Genomic DNA, 26299 nt, shown 5'->3' with positions numbered 1-26299 from the left:
TCCCTCTCCCCGCTCTCCCCTGCTCATGCTCTCTCTCTCCCTCAAATAAAAAAGAAAAAGAAAAATGAATAGACCCTAAAAGGCCTGTGGTACACAATCAAGAATACTAAAGTGTGCATGATGGGAGAGCCAGAAGAAAAGGGTGGGGGGGAGGGTGCATAGAAAGAAAATTTGGAGAGATAATGGCCCCATACTTCTCAAATCTGATGAAAAACAATCTACACATCCAAGAAATTCAATGAAGTACAGACAGGATGAACTCAAAGAGATCCACACCAAGGCATGTTATAATTAAACTGTTGAAAGACAAAAGAATTTTGAAAACAACAAGAGAGAAGCAGCACATCATGTACAAGGAAGGCTTGAGAAGATTAATAGCTGATTTACTGTTGGAAACCATGGAGGCCAGAAGGCAGTGGGATCACACATTCACAGTGCTGAAAGAAAAGAACTGTCAATCAATAGATTCTCTACCCAGCAAAATTATCCTTCGAGAATGAAGGAGAAATAAGACATTTCCAGATAAACAAAAACTGATATAGCTCACCATTAGTACACTTGGCCTTTAATAAATGCTAAAGGAAATCCTTCAGGATGAAATGGAAGGACAGTAGATAGTAATTCAATTTCACATGAAGAAATAAAAAACACTGGTAAATGTAACTGCACAGGTAAATATAAAAGTCAGTATTAATGTGTTATTGGTTTATGTAGCTCCTTTCTTATTTGATTTAAAAGACAACTACATAAAACAAAAATTGGAAATCTATGTCAATAGGTACATAATATATAAAGATGTAATTTGTGACAATAGCAACATAAAAGTGGGTACAGAGCTATATGGGGCAAAGATTTTGCATACTATTGAAACTAATCTGAGCTAGATTATTCTAAATTAAGATGCTAATTTTTTTTAATTTTTTTTTCAACGTTTATTTTATTTTTGGGACAGAGAGAGACAGAGCATGAACGGGGGAGGGGCAGAGAGAGGGAGACACAGAATCGGAAACAGGCTCCAGGCTCTGAGCCATCAGCCCAGAGCCCGACGCGGGGCTCGAACTCACGGACCGCGAGATCGTGACCTGGCTGAAGTCGGACGCTTAACCGACTGCACCACCCAGGCGCCCCTAAGATGCTAATTTTAATCCTCAGAGCAACCACTAAGAAAATAACTCAAAAATATATAATAATAAAAATGACAAAGAAATTAAAATGAAAATAAATGTCTAACACAAAAATGGTAATGGAGAAAATAAAAAGAGCATAAGGCATACAGAAAACAAATAGCAAATTAATGGAAGTATGTCCTACCTTATCAGTAATTACTTCAAATGTAAGTGGATTAAACTCTCCAACCAAAAGGCAGAGACTGGGAGAATGAATTAAAAAGAAATATCTGGGGGACCTGGGTGGCTCAATCAGTTAAACATCCGACTTCAGCTCAGGTCCTGATCTCCTGGTTCATGAGTTTGAGTCCTGCAGCAGGCTCTCTGCTGTCAGCACAAGCCCACTTCAGATCCTCTGTCTCCCTCTCTCTCTCTCTCTCTCTCTCTCTGCCCCTCCCCTGCTTGTGCATGCACACGCTCTCCCTCTCTCAGAAAACAAGTAAATGTTTAAAAAAATAAAAAGAAATAAAAAGAAATATCCAAGTATATGCTCACAAGAGACTCACTTTAGATTCAAAAACACAAAGAGGTTGAAATTAAAAGGATGAAAAAAGATATTCCATGCAAACAGTAACCAAAGAGAGCTGGAGTGGCTATACTAATATCAGAAAAAATAGACTTTAAGACAAAATTGTTAGAAGAGATGAAAAATGACATTATATAATAATGAAAATAAAAATTATATATATAAATATATAATAATAATATATAAAAAGGTCACTCTCTCAAGAAGATATAAAAATTGTAAACATATATGCACCTAGCAACAGAATCCCCAAAATATATGAAGAAAAAACTGACAAGATTGGGGGAAGTAAACAGTTTGACAATAATGCCAATTTTGATAATGGCTACAGCAACTAGATGCAGATCAGCGAGGATACAGTAGACTTGAACAATTCTATAAGCAAGCTAGACCTAGGAGACAACTATGGAACACTCCACCCAACAACAGCAGAATGCACATACTTCTCAAGTGCACATGCAACATTCTCCAGTATAGACCATAAGTTAGGCCACAAAACAAGTCTCAATATTTAAAAAGAATGAAATTATGCAAAATATGTTCTCTGATTACAGTGGAATAAAATTACACAAATCAATAACAAAGAAATCTGGAAAACTCAAAAACATGGAAATTAAACAATACACTGTTAAATAAACAATGGATCAAATAAGAAATCTCAAAGGAAATTTAAAAAATGATTGGAGATGAATAAAAATGAAAATACAACTACTACATCTTACAAGATGTGGTGAAAGCAATGCTCAAAGGGAAATTTATACCTGTAAGTGCCTCCATTAAAAAAGAACAAAGATCTCTAACCAATACCTATACTTCCAACTTAAGAGACTAGAAATAGAAGAGTAAATGAACTCAAAGAAAGTAGAAAGAAGGGAACAATAAAGGTTGGAGTGGAGATAAATGAAATAGACAGTAGAAAAACAACAGAGAATCAACAAAACCAAAAAATAGTGCTAGAAAATGATCAACAAAGTTGACAAACCTTTAGCTAGCCTGAACAGAAAGAAAAGACCCAAATTACTAAAATAAAAAAAAAAAAAGTTGTGGGGACATTACTACTGACCCTACAGAGATAAAGAAGGATTATAAGAGAATATTGTGAACAAATATATGCCAACAAACTAGGTAGTTTAGATGAAATGGATAAATTCCTAGACACGCAATCTACCAAAACTGACTCAAGTAGAAAATATGAATTGGCCAATAACAAGTAAAGAGATTGAATCAGTAATCAAAAAACTTCCAACAGAAAAGGGAATCCTTGTGCATTGTTGGTAGGATTGTAAACTAGTACAGCTGCTATGGGAAACAGTATGAAGGATCCTCAAAAATTAAAAATAGAACTACCATATGATCCAGCAATTTCACTTCTGGGAATATATCCAAAGGAAATGAAAACACTTGAAAAGATTTCTGCACCCCCATGTTCATAGCATCATTATTTACAGTAGCCAAAACGTGAAAACAACCTAAGTGTGTGTCCATTGACAGATGAATGGATAAAGAAAATATATATACATATATATATATGTATATACATATATATACACACATTTGTATATATATATACACATATATGTGTATATGTGTATACACACAATGGAATACACACACATACACACACACAATAGAATATTATTTAGATGTAAAAATGAGGAAACCCTGCCATTTGCAACAATGTGGTTGAAACTTGAGTGAGGCATTATGCTGAGGAAAAGAAGTCAGACAGGGAAAGACAAATACTATATGATTTCACTTATTATGTGGAATCAAAAAATAAAACATGCATAAACAAACAAACAAACAAACAGCAGAAACAAACCCATAAATAGAAAAAACTGATGATTGCCAGAGGGGAGGGAGGTGGGGAGATGGGCAGAATGGGTGAAAGGGAGTGGGAGGTCCAAGCTTCCAGTTACAGAATGATTAAGTCATAGGGATAAAAGGTACAGCACTGGGAATGTAGTCAGTGGTATTGTGATAGTGTTGTGTGGTGACAGACAGTTGCTACACTAGTGAGCACAGCATAACCAGTAGATGTTGTATGCCTGAAATGAATGTGACATTACATATCAATTATACTTCAATTTTTAAAAAGTGTACAATTCAATGGTTTTTAGTATCTTCACAGAATTGTGCAATCATCACCACAATCTGATGGTAGAACATTCCTGTTATGCCAAAAAGAAATCTCATGTCAGTTAGCAGTCATTTCCATTCCCCTCACCATCCCTCCCTCAGCCCTAGAAAACTACAAAATACTTTCTGTATTCATAGATATGCCTATTCTTTGCCTTTCATATAAATGGGATCATCCAATAAGTGGTCTTTCAAGACTGGCTTCTTCTACTTAGCGTAATATTTTCAAAGTTCATCCATGCATTCCATTTACTTTTAATATCATTGTTTATGTGGTGGGGTTTAAGTCTACCATCTGGCTATTTCTTTCTATTCGTACCATGAGTTCTTTGGGTTTCCTCCTTTCCTGCCTTCCTTTGGATTGAATATTGTTTAAGAGTCCATTTTATTTTTAATTAAAAAAAATTTTTAATGTTTATTTTTGAGGGAGAGAGAGACAGAGCGTGAGCAGCGGAAGGGCAAAGAGAGAAGGAGACACAGAATCCGAAGCAGGCTCCAGGCCCTGAGTTGTCAGCACAGGGCCTGATGTGGGGCTCGAACCCACAAACTGTGAGATGAAGACCTGAGCTGAAGTCAGAGGCTTAGCCAACTGAGCCACCCAGGCGCCCCAAGAGTCCATTTTATTTTTGTAGGCTTAATAATTATTCCTCTCTCTTTTTTTAGTGTTTGCTCTAAAGTTTGCAATATGCATCTTTAATTTCTCACAGTCTACCTTCAAATAATATTATACCACTTCACAGATTACAGAAGAAAATTACAACACTATAGCTCCTTCTCTTCTCTCGTCCTTTGTGTTTTTTGTCATACATTTTACTTCTACATGTGTTATAAACTCTATAGTACACTGCTACTTTTTTTGCTTTACATAAACTCTTATTTTTCTTTTACATAACTTTTTTAATGAGGGGGAAACATCTCTTACTTTTACCATGTCTGGTATTTATTTCTTTCCATTTATTTCTTTGTGGGGATCTGAGTTTCTCTACCTGGTATCATTTCCCTCAAGCCTTCAACATGCCTGCCATCAATGAATTCCCTCAGCGTTATCACTGGCTACAGAATTCTGGGTTGACAGTTTTTTGTTCCATTCAATTAAATCTTAAAGATTTAGGGGCATCAGGGTGGCTCCGTCAGTTAAGTGTCCAACTCTTGATTTTGGCTCAGGTCATGATCTCACAGTTCATGAGTTCCAGTAGGGCATCGGACTCCATGCTGGCAGTGTGGAGCCTGCTTGGGATTCTCTCTCTCCCTTGCCCTCTGCCCCTCCCCTACTTGTGCTCTCTCTCTCTCCCTCTCTCCAAATAAATAAATAAATAAATAAATAAATACACTTTAGGGGTGCTTGGGTGGCTCAGTCGGTTAAGTGTCCGACTTCGGTTCAGGTCATGATCTCACAGTTTGTGGGTTTGAGCCTCTCGTAGGGCTCTGTGCTGACAGCTCAGAGCCTGGATCCTGCTTTGGATTCTGTGTCTCCCTCTCTCTCTCTGCCCCTCCGCCATTCACACTCTGTCTCTCTTTCTCTCAAAAATAAATAGACATTAAAAGAAATTTTTTAAAAAACTTTAATTGGTTAATTAATTAAAAAATGAATAAGTCTTAAAGATTTAATTCCATAGTCTGCTGACTTGTATTATTTCTAATGAAAAGTCAGAGATTATTTTTGTATTTTCCTTTGTGTATAATGTCCCTCCCCTGGCTCCTTAAAAAATATTTTTCAGGGGTGCTTGAATGACTCAGTCTGTTGAGCATCTCACTCTTGATTTTGGCTCAGGTCATGATCCCAAGGTTTTGGGATCAAGCCCCTGTGTCAGGCTCTGTACTGAGCGTGGAAACTGATTAAGACTCTCTCCCTCTCTCTCTTTCTCTCTTCCTCTACCCCTCTACCCGCCCCCCCCCCCGCTCTCTCTCTCTGAAATAAAAAAAATTTTAAATCTTTTTTATCATTGATTTTCAGCAACTTAAAGATACTGTGCCTTGGTGTGATTCTCTTCGTGCTTGGCATTGATTCAGCTTTTCAGATCTATAGGCTTAGATTTTTCATCAAATTTGGAAAATTTTCAGGCGTTATGTTTTCAAATGTTTCTGCCCAGCCCCCAGAGTCTAATTACATATCTATTATTCCAGTTGGTATTGTCACAGGTTACTGACATTCTGTTCCTTTTTTTTTCAGACTTTTTTTTTTCTCTCTCTGCTCCTCCTGCAGCCTCTCCAGAAGTCATCCAAACCTGTAGGCCTTTAACTGGAACTCAAATCTTTATAAAGCAACCTATCCTTTCCTTTGGATTTATTTGTGTATTTGAGAAAGTAAAAAGAGTGCAAGGACATAATAGAATAGTGGTCCCCCCCACCTCCCCGCCACGAGAAGAAAGTGGGGAAAAGAGACGGGAAGAACACACCAGGGCAAGTTTAACTGTATTGGCATATTTTGTCTCTTAAACGGGTGACAGGAACATGGGGTTTTTGTTGTGCTATTCTTTATATCGGTTTGTTTTAAAGATTACCGAATTTTAAAAGAGCCCAAGGACATGAATCTGTATGTGTTAAAATCTCTGAAAGTGTAATCAAAGCGTTGAAATAAGATATTGGGGCACAGAAAACATTGGGGTCTAGATTTTGGCTCCCTGGCACTGTTTCTCCTGTCCCTCCGAGATGCATTTGGTTCTCTGCCTCAGCTCTCCCTTTCCTGAAGCAGCCGAAGGGGGTCCCATGATGGAGCGAGCAGGGACACAGGCGGTGGACACCCGTGGGTCATTTGTTGACTCTGGTGCCTCGAGGCTGGCACTACTCGCTTTCTAGTATATTTTACTCCTGACTTTATTACCAGCATATTATTAGAATGCAGAAAATATGGCTAACACACGAGTGCCTTTATGCTGTGGCAAGGCGACTCTTTCCCCCAGATTTCATTTCCTCTTTGGCTGAGCAATGCTTCATACTCTTAGCTCTGTTCACTGCAGCCTTTCAGATGCTTCTAGTCCTTGCAGAATCCTCCCTTTCTTCTGTGCCTCTCGGTCTCATGGGCTGGGGACCCAGCTCCCTCCCTGCCCCAGCAATTCCCTCACTAGCCTACATAGCAGCTAACCTTTGGTAGACTTCTTAATCTTCATGCTGACCCTACGTGGCAGATCCCATTCTTCACAGTTCTCGTTTGATCCTCAAAATATCTCAGGTAAGGGAGACATCACGGTTCTCATCTAGAACACTTTATGGATGAGGAACACTTTATGGATGAGTTACTGAGGTTCAGTAACTTGGTCAAGGTCACACAAGCAGGAAGTGGCTCAGCCAACTCTGGACCAGAGTTTTTCTCTTTCTAGACTCTGTGTTTCTCATGGATGGTCGGGAGGACCTGGGCGACCTGTAGGATAATGAGAAACAATAAACTGTGGTCGATTTGAGCCACTGGGTTTTTGGTGGTTTGTTGCACAGCAATATTTAACTGAAACAGATGCTGAAGATTAGATGGTAGATGAAAATTTTCCCCGTATTTACAGTGTGTTGTTAAGCGAAAAAAAGCAGGCTATAAAACAATATATGCAACATGATTTCACTGTTGTGAAAAAAAAAGGCGCTTAATCTGAATCTATTCAATTCCTGATTTGGGTAGTGTGTGATGTGGAAGGATGCTTGTATCCCTAACAGGTTGTTGATTAGTTCAGATCCTATTTGCCTGGGAGATGATGACTGGACACCGAATGGGGGGTGGGATGGGGGGTGGGGAGTGGGGCTGGCACGGACAGGCTCCCTCACTCCCAGGAGAGGGGGAAAGCAGTGAGGCATGTGGCACTCCCCAGGCATTTACAGGCTCCAGAACCATCCCTGCTACTCCAACCAGAGCCTCAGTTCCTCCCTCTTTCTGCCAACAGATGAGGATGGTCCGAGCCCTCAGTCCCAAGTGGGACCAGCTCCCTAATTCTTGACGAAAATGAGTGGCTCCTTGTTTGAAAGTTACTAAGAATTTCAAGACAGCAGAGCATCAGACCAAGCATGGGGGGCACTGATGGTCCTGGGACTCTGTATGACTGCACAAGTCACATGACCCCAGACTGGGGCAAGGGGTTCCCCTTCTACTTTCTGGGAGTGCGGGGGTCTGCTAGAGATTACTCCCCGAGTAGGGTACCTGTGACAGGAGGACTGGCACCCCATGCCTCAGCTGGGTACCCACCCATAGCCTCCTGGGAAGAAGAATGGACAGAGAAGCAGAGCAGAGCTGGGGGCAGTGCAGGGCACCCCACCCCCCACCCCACATGCCTCCATCTGGCCAGGCAAAGGTGCAGGAGTTTCCTGTGGGAGCTGTAGGTGGGGAGGAATTCTAGTGGTGAGCCTCCAGGGGCTAGAGATGACACGGTGTGTTGGAAAAAGTCCAGGCAGAGGGGCTTCTCCCCAGACAACTCAGCTGCACCCCACTTGGAAGACTGTCCCCAGGAAGCACTGGTCATCAGGGAGTGTTGGCCAAGGAAACAAGACCTGTGACTGTGCCCCTCTCCAGCTCTCATCCCCCCACCCCCCCACCATCACATCCCAACCTCAGACCCTGGAGGTAAAAGCCTTCTGATGGGGGCAGGGGAGGAGAATCACCCTAGATTTGCATATGCTGTTTAATTTTTAATTTTTTAATGTTTATTTATTTTTGAGACAGAGAGAAAAAGCACAAGTGGGGGAGGGGGAGAGAGAGAGAGAGAGAGAGAGAGAGAGAGAGAGAGAGAGAGAGAGAAGATCGGAAGCAGGCTCCCTGCTGACAGCAGACAGCCTGATGTGGGACTCAAACTCACAAACCATGAATGAGATCATGACCTGAGCCAAAGTCAGATGGTTAACCAACTGAGTCACCCAGGTTCCCTGATGCTTAATTTTTAAATTGGACTGGATTAGCCTGGGCTTTTAATAATTAAACAAACAAACAGGAAGTCTGATCAGAAAACTAGGAATCTGCCTGGAATATTGTTCAGGGCCAGAAAAGATTTAGCAAATCAGGTTGAAGGCTGTGGTTAGAGAGACAAAGCAGACACATTTCCTGTTTGGATCCTGTCAGCCTCAGACTTTTCCATAAACCAGGTGCGCATGAATAGAAATATGTCTGGAAGGGTATAGAGCTAGGTGTTAGACCACAGTTGGGTTAGGGGATTTTGTACTAAGACAAAGAGTCACTTTCAATGGAAGGAAGCATTAGGTCCTCCAACCAGCCCACCCTCCGAGCCAGACCCTGCTTTTCGCAGGCTGCCCCGCCCCCCAGGGCCCAGCCGGTGCTGGCTCTGGGGGCAGGACTCCAACCTTAGCCTCCTCACCCTCGCAGTGTGAGTCCCTCTGGACCCAGGGCCCCAGCCTCATTCACTTCTGTCCCCCACAGTGTGGGACAAGTCTCATAAAGGCCTGTTACATCAGAACACCACCTCAGAGGCAGGAAGGCTTCTGTCCTCTGTGAGGTGCGATTTACAGGTAACCCCGGGGCCAGGGGACAGGTGCAAGATGAGGAGGGGAAATGAGATGGACAAGTCCGGGGATCAACTTGTCCCTCATCCTGGGCCATCCAGGATGGCTAGTCACCCTAGGGGCAGGGGTGGGTTGGATGGAGGAGAAAGCTGGTAGAAATGGGGTGAGGACAGAGAGAGGGGTGGAGACATGGCTGCTGAGGGACAGGGGCCCTGGGAGCTGCCTTTCCTTTGTCTCCTTGGCTTTTACATCTTGTGAGGAACAAAGCCTCTCTCTGCTGGGAGGGGTTCCTTTTTCTAAGCCGGGAGGGGTGTATGTGCGTGTGTGTGTGTGTGTGTGTGTGTGTGTGTGTGTGCACGCCTGAGAGCTCTCACCACGATAGAGCTCTCTCTCTCTCTCTCTCTCTCTCTCTCTGGAAGCAGGCCTGCCCCCTCCTCCAAAGCTCCAGTGGGAATGACTCAGCAGGAAAGCCAAGTCTGCCCCTCACTCTGGCTCCAAGGCAGTAGCTGGGCCCCCAGCCACTCATGGCTTCCTGCCCCCTACTTCTCCCTGTGGCACCCTAGGTATGAATCTCCCTGACCATCCCCACCCCATCATCAGGGCAGGGGACTTCCCAGGCTGAGGCCCGCTGCCATCTAACTTGGTGGCCTTGAGGAGAGGCACAGGGCAGCCTCCTGGGGGGCAGCTGGCCCCTACTCACCCCATTCCTACCCTCTCCTCTCCCCTCCTCAGGAGCTAACACGTCTGGGTCCCTGAGCCAGATGCTGTGCTAGGCATTCAGCATGCTGATTTCATTTGGTCTTCACGTGGTGAGGTCGGTGTTCTAACTATTGTCACCTATGGATTCAGAAAGTGAAGTACAAGAGACCGGGTCCCTCCTTCCTACCCAGTTCTGAAGGGTACACACACCCACGCGGGCTCAATTGTACAGGCAGGCACTCACTAAAGAACTGTACCCTGTAGGTAACAGAGACACCTGACTGGCTCAAGTGAAAGAGCGTGAGACTCTTGATCTTGGGGCTGTGAGTTTGAGCCCCACATTGGGTGTAGAGAGTACTTAAATAAACAAATATGTAGAAAAAAGAGGGGCGCCCGGGTGGCTCAGTCGGTTAAGCGTCCAACTCTCGGTTTTGGCTCAGGTCATGATCTCGCCGTTTGTGAGTTGGAGCCCCACATCAGGCTCCCTGCTGACAGCATGGAGCCTGCTTGGGATTCTCTCTTTCTCCCTCTCTCTGCTCCTCCTCTGCTCGTTCTCTCTCTCTCTCTCTCTCTCTCTCTCTCTCAAAATAAATAAACTTAAAAAAAAACTGTGGGTAACAGCTGGAAACAATTCATGCTCACCTAGTAGGGCGCATCAAATAAATCGTGGTGTATCTGCATGATGGGACACCATGCCCCCATTAAAAAGGCTGAGGTGCTCTGTGTGTCCTTAAACGTGAGCGATCACCAGGTACAGCAATCGGGCTGGGAAAGGGTGCTGGGCAACTGGCAACTTAGCAGCTTGGAGGGCTGGTAGACAGATGCACCCGGCGTGGCCCAAGTGGTGCATTTGCATAAACAAAATAAAGCAGAGTGCCGAGCAGTGCGTCTGTGGGCTACCCTGTGTGTGTGTGTGTGTGTGTGTGTGTGTGCACGCCCGCGTGTGAGTGAGCAGCCTTATAGACTCTCATCTGCGAACGAGCTCTGGAAGGCGACACAAAGAAGTGGTGACAATGGCTGTCCCTGGGGAGGGGAGCAAGAGACTGGGAACAGTGAGGGGGAGGAAGACCCTTCCTTATTACATCTATGTGTGGTTCCAATTTCGTATATTGCCCTCTGAAAATGAGAAGTCATTGTTTAAAAACCACAATGCAGTATATAAGAGCAAACTTCGTATGTGACTTCAGAGCTCAGACTCTGACACCCAAGAGTGTACTGTCTTAGAAGAATTTAAACTAAGGGTCCCGTGCATGTGTGTGTGTGTGCAGGTCTGTTTGTGAATGTTGGAGTACAAGCATGCTTGTGTGCACGAGTAAGAGTGTATTTGTGGGAGCGGGGCTATGCAGATAAACTAGCAGGACATCCAGCTCTTGGGGGGCCTGGCTGGCTCAATCAGTGGAGCATGTGACTCTTGATTTGGGGATTGTGAGTTTCAGCCCCGCATTGGGTCTAGAGATTACTTAAAAATAAAATTTTAAAATAAAATAAAACAAACAAACAAGAACATCCAACTCCCAAACAAGAACATCCAACTCCTGGTCCCAAGTGGGTTTTCCAGGATGTGGGCTGAGATGGCCTCCACCCCTAACAGCCTCACCCCCTGCCCCCTCCGGGAGGGAGTGCTGCACAAACTGTGCCGATAGAGAAGCGGGCCAAGAGGACAGGCCTCCATGTGCAGACTCTGCAGAGTTGGCTCTGGGAGAGGCAGAGGCGAGAGGGCGCCCTCCCCTCTACGGCCTTCTGGAAAGTTCCAGGCACTTCCCTGATCCATCAGCCCTGGGACTGAGATGCAGGGAGGGAGGATGACCAGCCTGCGGGGAGGAACAGGGAGCTGAATGCAAGGGTATGTGGATGTGGCCTCCTTTGCTGAGCGGAGGGGTGATTTTTCTGGGCCTGGAGGGATTGAAGAGGGGGCAGAGCCAGTGTCCCTGGACATCAGGGATCAGGGTGTGGGCAAGATGCCCGGGGAGTGTGGGGCAGACAGGCAAGGGGAACGGGCAGGGGTGCCCACTGCAATCTGTGTCCCGTGACCACTCAAACCATAGGCCGGGCCCGTGGCTTTTTGCCAACATTCCCAGCCGGATCATATTTTCTCCCCTTGCTTCAGACTTCTCCCTGAAGAGCTGGAGGGGACAGTCAGTACAGCAAACACATCTGACAGTCTGCTTAAAATCCCGCCATCAGAACCCTACCTGGGACGCATAACTCACGAAGATGCAGTGGCTTGGGAGTCACAGAGCTGGTTCCAGTCTCAGTGCTTCCACCGTGAGCGGGCTGACCGGGGCCACTGCCTTGCGGCCCTCGGGCCCAGAGGTTGGATCTCTCAAATGGGAATGAGGCTCCTAAGGCACAGGGCTGGCATGAGGGTGCAGGGAAAACTGTTACTGTCCCCTTCCTCATTCCTCTCCCTGGGGCGTCTGAGGGCTTGAGAGCCCCTTCTTAAGGGAAGAGGTAGTCAACGGGCAAATGAATATTTCAAAAGGGTGGCAGGGGGAGATAACAAGGTGGGACCAGGGGGCCTCAGCTCCCAAGAAGTTCTCCTAAGCCAGAAAGAGTAGGCGGTGGCGGGTCAGGAAAACACATTTAGCAGCATTCTAGAAACCTCTGCCCAGCTCACCAAGGCAACCGCCACCGCTCCTGTGCTGTCACAGGGCCTCCCCGTCACTGCGCCCCACACCTTCTCTTCAGCCAAACTCCACTCTAGGAAGGGAGGAGGGGGAGTGTCGGGTGCATGGGAGGGCTTGTCTCAGGGGTGGGGGAAGGGATGCTAGAGCTGAACCTGCAGGAACAGGACTGGGCAGCTGAGAGCTGGGGGTTTGCGGTGCTGAATGTTGGCAATAGGGACGTGTAAACGGTATTTACACACAGAGAGGAAGTTACGTCGTTACCGTCTTTCCATTATTCTTGTTCTGTGATCTTATGGTTGTTGAGTTATTGTCCTGGTTAATCTATGCCAGGGACCTCCTGTAGGCAGGAATTGGTACTTCACAGGTAAGATGTGCTAGAGAATTCTTAGGGTTCCTCAATAACCATGCTCTTTTTCTCCCTTAGGAATTGAACACATCTGAAATAAGGACTATTTCCTAGCCTTCTTTGCATCTAGATCCGATCATGTGACTCAGTTCTAACTAATGGGAAATAAATGGAAGTATCATGAATAAGTTCCAGGGAGTGTCCTTAAGCAGAGAGGGCATGTCCTTGCTCAGTTGTCTTTCCTAATTCCCGCTGGTGGAATGTTGACTTGATGGCTGGAGTTCAAGCAGCCATTTTAGACCATGAAGTGGGAGCTGCATGCTACGAATGGTAGGGAAATGTTATAGAAGGGGCCTGAGTCCTGATATCATAAGGGAAGAGCTTTGCCAGCCCTGAAATGCTACCTCCACCGTGAGGACTACCCCTGACAGATGACAGAACAGGGTACTGGAAAGAGCTTGAGTCCTTCCTGACACCGTACAATGGCCATGTTAGCTCTGGACTGCCCGCCTCTAGACTTCATTTACACGTGAGAGCAATGAGTGTCTATCTCGTCTAGGCCACAACTACTTTGGGTTTCTTGTCTATTCACAGCCAGACCAAACTGAGGTGAAACCCATGGTGAGTTTGTTTGCTGCTTCCCAAACCTTGCCCCAGTAGGAGAAGGGCACGGAAAACCCCAGCTGAGCCTCTCTTGGTCTGGACCTCGGAGGAGACTTGTGGTGGTTGGGGCCAAAATGGTATTTACAGAATCCAGTCATTACGTGGCCTAAGAACTAGACAGGGTGAGACTGGGCAAGAATTCTTTCTTCTTAGAGTCCCAGAGGAATGGGATGGGGTCTGATGACTCAGGAACAAGATGGCAACTATACTAATTTTATTGCCCGTCATGCGACCGTAAGGGAGTAGAGGGTAGAGACTGGCACAGAGCCCGGCCCATAGTAGGTGCTCAATAAATATTTGTTCACTGGCCTACTGACTGTGACTCTACTAAGGAGTTTGGAGCGGAGACTGCAGTCGTGGCCAAAGCCCCTGAAGGGTGATGGATTGGTGCTGGAGGCTGGGAAAGGGATTCCCTAGGAGAAGACGACCCTGTGGGGGGAGAGCGACAAGATGGGAGTCACGTGGCTTGTGACACACCCCCGCCCCAATATATCCTCCCAGGGTAGTGTGAAGAGTCCAGCGTTTTATCAATGCAGGATACTCCTGGGCAGAGGTGCGTTACCGGTGGTGAAGCATGGGCAGGTTCAGGGCAGCGATTGTTCTTCACAGCCTCAGGGGCAGGGATGTTACTGCATTCTGTGCCGAAGAGAAAGCTAGGTCCCGGAACCGCAAGGTCACTTGCCCCAGATCACTCACTAGGAAATACAGCAGCTGGGACTTGAGCCCAAGGTTTCCAATCACGAACATTACCTTCTCTGGAGCAACGGGTGCAGGTGGGATTTCTGACTCTTAATGTCAGAAGTTCTGCTGAAGTTCTCAGGCCAAAGCTGAGGTCCTGGGTGTGGTTTTGTAAAACCTTGAAGCGAAGAGGAGGAGGGACAAGGCTGGGAAAGGGTGTCAGGCAATTTCTCAGCAGATTGGAGGGACAGGAGACAGCTGCACCCAGCACCACAGATAGCCCAAACAGTGCATTTGCACAAACAGCAAAAAGCACCCTTAATTTAAGATACTTTACTGCCATCTGCTGGAAAATTGTTGCAATAACCACACAGATCTATGAAATGTGAAAAATGTGCCCCTGGAATTGTAAAGTACAGAACCTGAGCAACTGGACAGAGCGAACTTAGATGTATCTTCCTTTGCCGGAGAGAATAAAAGACAGGGTCACTGCTACCATGATAGTTCAAGTCCTGGCCTCTTCTTTCCTGTTTGGGAGGCCCTGGTTCAAAGAGTCTATAGTGGTCTGTCTCCCACAGGTACTCCATCCAGACCCGTGTAAGCATCCATTCATCCTCCATTCAATTCTGCTATTCTGTGCACATGTCCTGAACATCTACCCTGAGCATCTATCCACTGGGCACTGCGGGTACAACATAGGCAGAAGCTAGTCCCTGCCCTTCCTGAGCTCACGGTCCAATGGAAGACAATCAACCAGGCCATTAAAACTTGGTACGATGTGGTTGTAGGACATGTGTCAGCTGGACTTGGAGGCTTAGGGGAGGTTTCCTGGAGAAGCATGAAGCTATGTGAAGCATAAAGTGTGAGCACAATAAGGCAGACACAGGGGCAGGAAGTGTGTTCCAGGTGGGGCCACAGCACATGCTGTGGTTAGTCTGAAGGTTAGAGTGAGTGTGCAGTCTACAAGACTTTGGATAGGATCTGGACCCACCCACTCAGGTGGGTCCTTGGAGCTCCAGGGGTCCCAGGACGCTGCTCAGGACAGGCTCCTTGCATAGGTGGGGACTAGAGAGAGTTGGGGGCTGGCTTCTGACTGAGGCAGCAATGGGGTGGGAGCCTTTGCTCACTCAGTCTTATAGCCACTGATGAGGAACGATGATTCTGCCCACATTCGGTGATTTAAATTGAGCCTCAGAGAGCAAGTAACTTTCTCACGGTCACATAACTGGAGAGTGACTGAGTCAGATCAGACCCAGATCTGTTTGACTCTGGGGTCTGGCTGCCCACGGGTGCTGTGTGTGTCTCTGCTGAAGGATGCCAGTGAGGACAGCAGGCTGGCTCCTTCCTCACCCCCTCTAGGCTTTCAGGTCTCAGTTCCCGGGTTCCAGAAGTGGAAAAGGGAAGGAAGGAGGAGGCAGGTCCTCACGTGCGAGGACAACACTCCTCTGCCACCACCCACGCAGCCCAGGCAGTTCTGCTTCAGGCTAGAAGGTCGCTTGCAGCACCTGCCCAAGGCTGTCTACCCTCGTGCGTCCCCCTCAGCTCGGGGACAGTACATTCTTCCTCCGCAAGGCCTCGGAACAACAGCCTTCCTGCTCCTGGGGGGATTCTGAAGGCTCCTTCTTTCTCAAGGCTTCAGGCTCTTACAAGGGTTATAGAAATGTATCGAAGTATGTTTTCCTGTCTGGATCAGAGAAAGTATGTGCTTCTACCCTGGATTATTTGGGTCCTTCGCCATTTACTAGCTGTGAGCTCTGGAACATTTCCTAAGCTTCTGGTTCCACCTGTGTAAGATGTGGATCCTATCTCACCAGGCAGTTTGAGACCTACACGAGATAATGTATAACAAGTCCCTGGCACGTGGTCAGCTGCCAACCTGTTGTGGTGGAGGACTCAGTGGCCAATAATCTTGACCTGCTCCTGGCGCTGTTAGTCTGTTACCACACACACACACACACACGCACACGCACACCAGGCAGGCGGGCAGCTCACTTGGGGAGGGCAGACACTCGGACACAGTTTCCTTCAGCAACAACCAAGAAGCCCTGGACGTGAATCCAGGTAAAGTGCCTAGCACACAGCCAAGCCCAGAGCAGAGGCAGGGTTCAGTAAGTACTGGCTTTCACCTTTCTTCCACATTCAAACCCTGGCCGGAAATGGATACAGCTCGGAGGACTTGGGGACTGCTCGAGTTCCCCTGGGGTTGAATAGCTGGGGTCATGGGGATCGGACCTTCTAGTCTTCATTTACCTACAAGAGAAGGCTTTCAGACTATTGCTTCATCAGGCTTCTGGAAACTTCCATCAGGGTTAGGAGCAGGGCCACCCGACCCTTGAGATTCAGTTTCCTTATCTATAAATTTAAGCCAGCAACATTTACTTTTCGTGATCGTTGTGACCCAAAAAGTCCAAAAAGCACCCAAGGAGTCTACCATAATGCCAGAGAGAAGATAAACACAAAATGAATTGTAGCTGTAATCACAATGATGGGGTCCAGAAGAGTTTGGAGCCGTCTGAAGGATGCTACTCTCAACCACCCAACTGCCAACCGCAGCGGGGGGTTGAAAATGCAGGTGCCATAGCTGATGAGGACCCAGGATACGATCTCTCCCTACTCCCCTCCTCTTGTGGGAGGCAAGTTGGTGCAAACTTTCTGGAAGGTAGTTTGGCAATAGGGATCCTTTTGATTCAGCCACTCTACTACTAGGAACCCAGCCAAAGAAATAATCATAGAGCCCCATGGAGTTGTTTGTGCTAGGACACTCATTGCGATGTTGCTAATAATAGTGAGAAACCGGAAGTAATGTGAAGTTAGAGATGCGCTCAACACACTTTGGCTGGATGCCAGGTGGCCGAGTGTTAAGATCAGTATTCAGCCAAAGTCTAGGCCAATGCCTACGATCGCCTTCATGGGGCAAATATTTTTGTTAAAGGAGTACGTCTAAAATTTTATCGGAGACTGTTCCTGATGATAACTTCGTTATTCATGAATTGCACTGTCAACGCTGTGCAGTTTAACACGACAGGGCAGGCACAATTGTCTTCTTGTACCTGTAGTTGCTGGCTTGCTCCTACGCTGTATCTTATAGACATGTTTGTGTTCATAAATCAAAGCTTCCTTTTGACTGATGATGGTGAAGGAGTGGGATCCTCACTTTTTCCAATAATTTCTTCTTCTCTTCAAAGTCTTTATATTCCTCTCCACATTGGGTCAAATATGATTCACCATGGATATTGTTACATGTGATAGAGGCTTTCTTCCTTATGAAATTGGGAGGTTGATTGACATCCTGTTTTTATCTTTACAGATATCTTTTAGTTTATCTGTACAAGACGAATTGTAAAGATATCCACAACTGGGCTTTTTTACTAAAGCCTTATGGCCTAACTAGAATACAGTAACTAAAAAATTGACGTTTGTAAAGATTATTTTGTTCAGTGTTGCAAATGCTAGCATCCCAAGCAATTCTACAAAGATTAGAACTATTATATAATCTAATTTCCATTATCTGCTTCATATTATTATTTTAATGTTTTATTGTTGTTGCCCCAAAAAAGTATCTTCTGAAAGCATCTTCTGAAAGCATGCATCTCAATATTTGTATCAGTTTTCAATGTTTCCTTCTATATTTAACACTGGAAAAATTTTAACATAAAAGGGACAGTGTTTATAACTGTCATAAGCAATACAGCATTTCACCCTTGTAATAATAAATATACATTTAAGCTTTAGCTGGCTGATAGGATTTCAACAAATAAAGCATAAAAGAAGATATTCATTACAAGCCACATGTGGAAGGTTATCTACATTTGAAACTAATTATTAACAGTAAATCCAAATGACATGCCATGTGTGTATAACAGAGGTTATTATGTTTCTTGGATACAAAGATTATGTAATATGGTCACGGGATCATGAATCGTACACAAGTCTAGGGAACTCAGAAATGACACTGAAGTCTGAACTTGAGCTATTCAGCCTTTCAAAGACCAAGACTGAAGCTGAAGTTGAAGGGTATACTTTGACGAGACACTAAGTTCAAAGCCAAATTTTGGTGTATCCCTACTAAACTGTGTCCCTTCTGTAAGAGAAGCAATCAAGCTGTCTGTTAAAAATGATGTGGGAGAAGTGTGTTTATCAACATGGGAAGATTGTCTTACTACTGTGGAATTTTATTTATTTTTAAAGTTTATTTATTCTGAGACAGACAGTGACAGCATGAGCAGATGAGGGACAGAGAGCGAGGAAGAGAGAGAGAGAATCCCAAGCAGGCTCCATGCCATTAGCACAGAGCCTGACGTGGGGCTCAAACTCGAAACCTGAGATCATGACTGAGCTGAAACGAAGGGTCAGACGCCTAACCAACTGAGCCACCCAGGTGCCCCACTATGGTGGAATTTTAAATGCTGGTTATAAAAGAGGATGAAGATGTGAGCCCAAATTTATAATTAAAAGGAAAAAAATCTGAATAAATAGAAGATTGAAAGGCACATACAGAATATTAATGATCATTATCTTTAGGTTTAGGATCAAAGGATTTCTGACTTATTTTTAATTAAAACTTCAAATTTTCATGCAAAAAATGTTACTCATAGGTTTTTTGTTTAAGTCTACTTATTTATTTTGAGAGAGAGGGAGAGCGTGTGTGCCTGTGGGTGGGGGAAGGTCAGAGAGAGAAGGAGAGAGAGAAAATCCCAAGCAGAATCAGTTCTGTCAGCACAGAGCCTGATATGGGGCTTGATCCCACGCATGTGAGATCATGACCTGAGCCAAAACCAAGAGTCAGACGCTTAACCCCAGGCACCCCACTCATATGTTTTTTTAAATAAAAAAATATTTAAAGTACATCCTTTGTGTCTCTCTCTGTATCATCAGGGTCAGACGTCCTGCTTGCTGAGCTGGCCAGATGGCCTAGGACACTGACCATAGCTGCCTGTAGCGCCCATTGTCTGTGTTCATTTGAGGTCAAGCCTTTGCCCGGCTGGAGCTGCTTTTCCTGGGCTTGTTTCTATGAGGAGAAATGCCCAGAGAAAGGCAAGGGTCAGTGGGAGGGTGGGAAAAGGCAGAGGTCATAGCCCCATTTGACCAATGAGAAACCGGAATCTTTTTAAAAATGTATTTATTATTTTTGAAAGAGAGAGAGAGACAGAGAGTGAGCAGGGAGGGGAAAGGAGGGGGGGGGGGACAGAAGATCCAAAGCGGGCTCCATGCTGACAGTAGTGAGCCCGATGGGGGGCTCAAACCTACAAACCGAACCCATGAACCCTGAGCTCAGGACCTGAGCCGAAGTAAGACACTCAACAGACTGAGTCACCCAGGGGCCCCGGGAAACAGGAATCTTTAAGTGACCGAAAGTGCCAGGAAACTCTTGCTTCTGTCCTGGGACTTGGGGGACAACTTGATGTGTCTAAACTTTTCCATGGTAGAAGACGAAATCTGGCTTTGAGCTTAGTGTCTGGTCAAAATATGCTCTTCAGCTTAACCCTCAGAACTTTTCAAAAGTTGGCCCCAAAATTAATTTTCCTTTTCCTCTTCATCAGTACAACTCAGAAGTGTTAGCTGGTTACATAGGTACCTGTAGCTAGGTGTGACCACGTGACTAAGTCCTGGCCGGTGAGAGGTAAGTGGATGTATTCTAACTTCCAGGAAATGTCCTTGAGGAGAAGGGTATGTCCTTTCTCTTTGTCTCCTTCTTGCTGGTTGGAATATGGACATGATGGCTGGCCCATTCTGGGCCATGAGGCAGGAGGGGACATCAGGATGACAGGGCAACACAAGAGAAAGAATCTGGGTCCCACATGATCATGAAATGTCCATAGCAGCCTTGGACTGGCTCCTTCAAACTTCATTTATGTGAGACTGAAGTGAACTTCCATCCTGGCTGACACCAGTGTTTAATTAATTAAGATTAGGTACAACGGCTATCACTTGTTTAATACTTACTATGCCAGCCACTATCGTAAGTGCTTTGCAGATGTTATCTTGTTTAATCTGCACGGCAGCCCTATGAGGTGGGAATTACAATTAACCCCGTTTCACAGATCAGGAACCTGAGACACTGAAAGGTCAACTGACTTGCTCAAGGTTGCACAGGTGACTAGTGGAACTGAAATCTGAACCCAGATCATCAGACCCCGGAGACTGTCTTCTCACCGCTCTTCTGGACACCCTCTCCTTTGGTTCCCTTTTATCTTCTGGTCCCATCAGACCCTCCCTCGCCCTCCTGCAGGCCTGTTTCTATTAACTCTATGCCACATCCCACCCCAATCCCGATCTCCAGACAAAAGCCCGTTCTCTCTACGTCCTGTTTCACTAAGAAAAGATTTTGACTGGCTAATTCATGCGAAAGAGTAAGAGATGAACATCATAAACATCAGCATAATATGTGACTCTTCCATAAGGAAAACAGCCTCTGTATTTCTGTCAGTGTGAGGGTTTAGGGGTGAGAGACAGGAGAAACCCCATTGGGTGAGACTTGGGCATTGGAGTCATGTGACCTGGATTTCATTTCTGCTGCCAGCGAGCTTTGCAATCTTGGCAAATCTTGTAACCACTCTGAGTCTCCATTTCCCCTCTACCAAATACGTAGAGTCAGACTTCCGTGAGGCAGAGTTTTTGCAAGGATTTAATGAATTAACCAATGCAAAGGCACTTGGCCCCCTCTCAGCCTGATACATAATGAGTGTCAGTAAAAATGAGTCTTTATTAGTTGAATTCTGTTGATCCATTGCTCCCTATAGTTTATTTTTTAAAGTCAGAGGGCACATGGGTGGCCCAGCCAGTTGAATGTCCGACTCTTGATTTTGGCTCAGGTCACGATCCCAGGGTTGTGGGACAGAGTTCCGCATCAGGCTCTGTGCTGAGTATGGAGCCTGCTTGGCATTCTCTCTCTCTCTCTCTCTCTCTCTCTCTCTCTTTCTCTCTCTGTCCCTCTCACTGCCCACCCCACACACACTCTCTCTCTAAGATAAAAATAAATAAATGAAAATAAAGATCAGATATTAAGGGTATAATTACATATAGTAACATCCACCCTTTTGACAGGTACAGTTCTATAAGTTTTGGTAAACATATAGTCATGTAACTATCACCACAATCAAGGTATATTTTACACCCCACGTCAGCCCCTCATGCTTTTTGTCCCCCAGACTGTCTCTTATTTATTCCAATATTAACTGAGTACCTACTGTGTGCCAGGCTCTGTGCTGGGTCCTAGCTACAGAGGCAAAGCTAATGGGTAAGTCCCTGTTCTAAGGGGTTTATAGTCTATCAGATGAAAAGAAACAGTAAACAAGTAAAGAAACACACAAACAAGATCATCACAGAGGCAGTAGTGTTAGGAAGCATGCAAGATGATTCGGTAGTTGGGGGATTATTTAAGTAGAAAGCCCAGGGCCTATTGAGTTGGCATCTTTGTCATGTAAAATTGATGACAAAATGCAAGTTAACGGACAGAGAATTTGAGGCTCAGAGAGGCTAAGGAAGGTGCTCAAGGTCACACAGCAAGTAAATAGGAACACAGGGATTTAGGCCAAGGCCAGCGGACACGGAAAGCTCACACCAAAAGCTCATGGTTGGTTTTTTTTTTTTTTTTTTTTTTTTCCCAATCACACCACACTGCCTCTCTCCTGGGCCCTGGGCCCTGGGCCATCTCTGCTGGAGCACTGGGGGAGACGGAGGCAGAGGGGTTCAGGGGTGTGAGGTCTGGGCTGCCCACTTCTCTACGACCATTACAACATATCGAGAGTCTTACAAGCAGCCAAGGGCACTGCAGTGCCTCTCCTGGTGTCACCTCCCTCCTCCTCTGATTGAGATGTCAACCTTCAGCCTCATTCCCTCCCATCCTGGACACCTGGCCTCGCAGCGCTCTCCATGGAGACAGCGGATCTCCCCCCGCGCCCCGAGCATCGTCCATCATGAAGACATACTGAGGTTGTGTCAGACAGAGGAGCGTGCTCTCTCTCAGCCCCTCTTTTTCTTCTCCCCTCTGCTCTCTGCCCACCTCCTCTTGTCCCTTCCTGTGCCCCCTCTTTCTCCCCCTCCACTCCGCTCCCCGCCCCCCACCTCCTGCACACTTTGAGACCAAAGCGCCAATTAATCCTGCTGCCACCACCTTGGCCAAGCTGCACACTGGCCCAGAGGCACAGGCCTCCCTACCAGGACCCGGAAACCACGCCTAATTGGTAAAAGATCACATTTGTTTTTCCACAGCCTGAGCACTCTCAAGGAGGCGCTGTCAAGCCAAGCCAAGAATTCCACTCTTATGCATCAATCACCAGGGGGACTGCCGGGGCTACCCGTCACCCCAGGGGTGACATTCAGACCTGCTGTTCCCACCTTGACACGTAGGCTTTGCCGAAGAGCATCACGGCTCCTAATTCCATACACGCTCTCCAGCACCACAAACAGCAGAATGCTTGAGAACATCTGATTAATGTGCTGCGGGCTTACTTTGCCTTATTTTATTTATGTAGCTTTATATAAATATCTCACGTAAAGGAAGATCATTCAGGTCTTTTATTCTGAAGGACTGTGTCATATACCTGCTTCCTTTATGCACTTGAGATGTTCCAAAAAAGTTGAGTATTAGTGAGATTCTTGCATGTTGAGTCACACTTTAAATCAAACATAGGCAAGGCTTGCAAATTAACACGGGGCAAGTCTCTGAACTCAGTTTCCTCCTAAGAAAAATGGGCTTAATAATTTTTGTCCCAGCTAGCTTACAGGGCTGTTGAGAGACTCATAGAATAAAATTTTAATTTTGTGGATGTACTTTGCCACCTGCAAAGCACTTTATTACATCAAAGTAACGTGTTATTGCTAAAATGAAGACATCGTCGGCCAAGTACCTTACCCCCTCCAAATAGAAATTCTGTGATAATCCAAATTCCATGTATTGGGTTTGATAAGACAAAGATGACCCTTATATGCTTTTTGGATCCAGGCAGGCAGGGATGGTGTCTCACTAAGCCTTCTGAGACTCGAGGAGCACTTTGTGGTTGCCCCTGGCTATGACTTGCTATCTGCAGCAAAAAAAAAAACATCCTGTCTGAGGATGTCTATTAAAATCTTAATTTCAGGGTACCAGTTAACCTTAAGACCCCAGTTTATCTTCACCCTAATCAATACGATATAAGGGTATGAGAATGAAGGAAAATCCCCACGGCCTCCTTCTTTGTGGCCCCTTGCATCTTGGAATGTTTTCCATCCCAAACAGCTGGGAGTTATAGGGCCAGATACACATGTGTGTGGGGTTCCCCACCCAGGGGAGATGACGCTTGCTGCACAGACTTCCTCTCTGGGTACACAACATTTTGAGGCAAAATGGAAGATAGCCACTCGGGAGGGAATTCATTTTATTCAAATAATAGCACCAAATAGCAAGATTTATGGCACGTATTTCTGGGAAAGTGCTCGGCAGCTCTCAGATGCCTGTCTTGTTCCCGCTCCCTTGGGCCCGCCTGCAGATATAGTCATAGCTTCACTCTAAGAATATATGACAAGGGCAATGGAGAGTGTAGTTTATAAATTATTTTCTGATGCTGTTTATGGACGATGAGACCATAGTTGGGGGGGGGGGGCGTGGGTAGTGGCAGGACGCAAGATCAATGGTGTCTGTGTCCTTAGCAGATATTCCAAAGACCTTGGAACACAGCTTTTCCTCTCAGAGAGAGACCAGTATCAACTCATCAGTCAGTACACTTTTACTCAGTGTCTCTGCGGGGCAAATAATCATTTTAGGAGACATGGAAGAGACCCCCAAACATTTCCAACATAGAGAGCTCTCATTTTAGCTGGAAAGGCAAGATATTCTTGTGGGTAGAGATAAGGGCCCAGAAGAGAGATAGGAAGAGAAGAAGCTAACACTGTCCAATCTCCTGCCAGGACAGAAGTGCTTAAATTACATTATCCCATTTGATCATCACCACGAGGTAACATCTTCATCCCATTTTATGGGTGAGAAGACTGAGAACAGAGGGGTTAAGTGACCTGCTCAAGGTCTCACAGCTGGGAAGTAGCAGTAAAGTTGTTCATTCTTGGTCTGCTTAATTCCGATGGGTCCAGAATCGAGGTGAGGTTTTCAAATTGACTTCCCTATTGATTTTGTCAGGGATAAGCACCAATTTTAGAAAAACAAAATAACATTTGGCTGGACTTCCTCTTAGTCAATTCACTAAGGTGGGGGGCACTGAGGAGATGCTAGCCGGAGATCTGAAGCTTTAATGTCTTCTCCTGTTGATAAACTATATTTCTTTTTTTTTTTTTTAATTTTTTTTTCAACGTTTATTTATTTTTGGGACAGAGAGAGACAGAGCATGAACGGGGGAGGGCCAGAGAGAGAGGGAGACACAGAATCGGAAACAGGCTCCAGGCTCTGAGCCATCAGCCCAGAGCACGACGCGGGGCTCAAACTCACGGACCGCGAGATCGTGACCTGGCTGAAGTCGGACGCTCAACCGACTGCGCCACCCAGGCGCCCCGATAAACTATATTTCTACACAAGTAATTGTTCTTGCCCATCTGCGTTTCCACAGCCAGACTCTTTCCTGGCTGAGTGCTCCCTTCCCCCACTGACATCTTCTCTCTCTCCCTTCCTCCACACACACACACACACACACACACACACACACACACGCAAATCCAGACGCACACCTTCCCACCACACACCCATATGCAAAATAAAATTAGAAATACTGCGCGACTCTCAAGGTATTTAAGGAATGGAGATCTTCAATCAGTATAACCCAAACCCAGCACTCCGGCCTCCCTCCCTCCCCAGCCGGTGGCGGGGGCCAGCAGAGCTTACAAAGAGGGCCCAGACAGCCATGATCTCTACACAAAGCAGCTGTAAAGGGAAAAAGGCTATTTGTGTTTCTCTGTGTCTGCCCTGTAGCCCCCCAAGTCACAGGGCTACCAGATTCTCAGAGACCAGCCCTTAGCAAGCTAGGCTTTTGCTTACATGTAAGACCCCTTCAGAATATAAAAAGGTTTCCTGGCCCCCTTTTTATTTTGATGTATACTGATAAAATACAGAGAAAACGGTGTCTGCTGATTCAAAACTATAGGCCGAGCTGATAAGCATATGGTCCTCGTTTTGAGGGATTGCCCTTGTTTTAATCAACCAGATGAGAAAGCAATAAACATTTATTTATTAATTTAGCCTTCACCCAGAGGAGAGGAATAGGCCAGATGAGTGAGCTATGACAGCCCAGGAAATTGGGGTAGTGGTGACACCATTATGCCTGCAGTGTATCTAAAGCTTTCTCTGCTTCCCCCTCATCCCCACTGAAATGCACGGGGCCAGGTGTCCCCACCCTCTTGGTGCCTCTCAGTACCCACCTCAGAATAGTGGAGTCAGGAAGAGGAAGGACATAGGAACAGGGGGCAAGGGGTGGGGCTCTAGGCATGAGCTTCTGGTCCGGATAAAACCTTCTGCTATCCTCCCTTCTCCCAAATGAGAGCTCCCCCTGGGTCTCAGGGTGATTCCGGGTGTCTAGAGGCTGAAGGCATATGCATTAGTTCGAACCCAGGCTCTGTCACTTCTCCGCTGTATGACCTTGGGTGTGTGACTTAGCTTCTCTGTGCCTCAACCTCCTCATCCGCACAATGGGGATGGTTGAACTTCTGAGGATTAACAAAGCTGTCTTATGCTAAAGGCTTAGCACAGTGTCTGGTACGTAACAAGAGCCCAGTAAACAGTGGCAGTAATTATGAACTAATACTCAAATAGAGCTTGCCACGGGCAGGCCCTGTTTAACGGCTTTACATACATTGTCACATAATCCTCACATCTCTGTTTTACAGATGAGGAAACTGGAATGTGAAAATCACACGGCCGTGGATGGGGGATATTCAGACCCAGGCAGACAGGCTCCAGAGTTGGGGCTCTCAACGCCTCTGTGCACAACAACGTGGATCATTATGGGTGTTGCCCCTGGCAAACTGAGCTCTCAACACCCCCCCCAAGGCCTCCCTCCTTCCGAGAGAGTGGGGAGCAGGGAAGGAAGGAGCAGATGATGGCTAA

General features: G+C 45.9%; 1 protein-coding gene across 2 annotated transcripts in view; it reads right to left on the bottom strand.

Annotated features, from left to right (window-relative positions):
- Nucleotides 1–26299, bottom strand: part of TMEM63C (transmembrane protein 63C) — a 129627-nt gene that overhangs the window by 77386 nt on the left and 25942 nt on the right. The window contains exon 1 of one of the 2 annotated variants that reach the window (XM_045060300.1): nucleotides 6914–7161. The exons of the other annotated variant lie outside the window; for it this stretch is intronic. The gene's annotated coding sequence lies outside the window, so the exon portion shown is untranslated. Of the gene's footprint in view, nucleotides 1–6913; nucleotides 7162–26299 lie in introns of those variants that run through there. 2 annotated transcript variants of the gene reach the window in all.

Source organism: Felis catus, chromosome B3, assembly GCF_018350175.1.
Source record: "Felis catus isolate Fca126 chromosome B3, F.catus_Fca126_mat1.0, whole genome shotgun sequence".
In the NCBI taxonomy this organism is placed as follows: domain Eukaryota; kingdom Metazoa; phylum Chordata; class Mammalia; order Carnivora; family Felidae; genus Felis; species Felis catus.
This window is presented reverse-complemented; position numbering and strand designations above follow the sequence as displayed.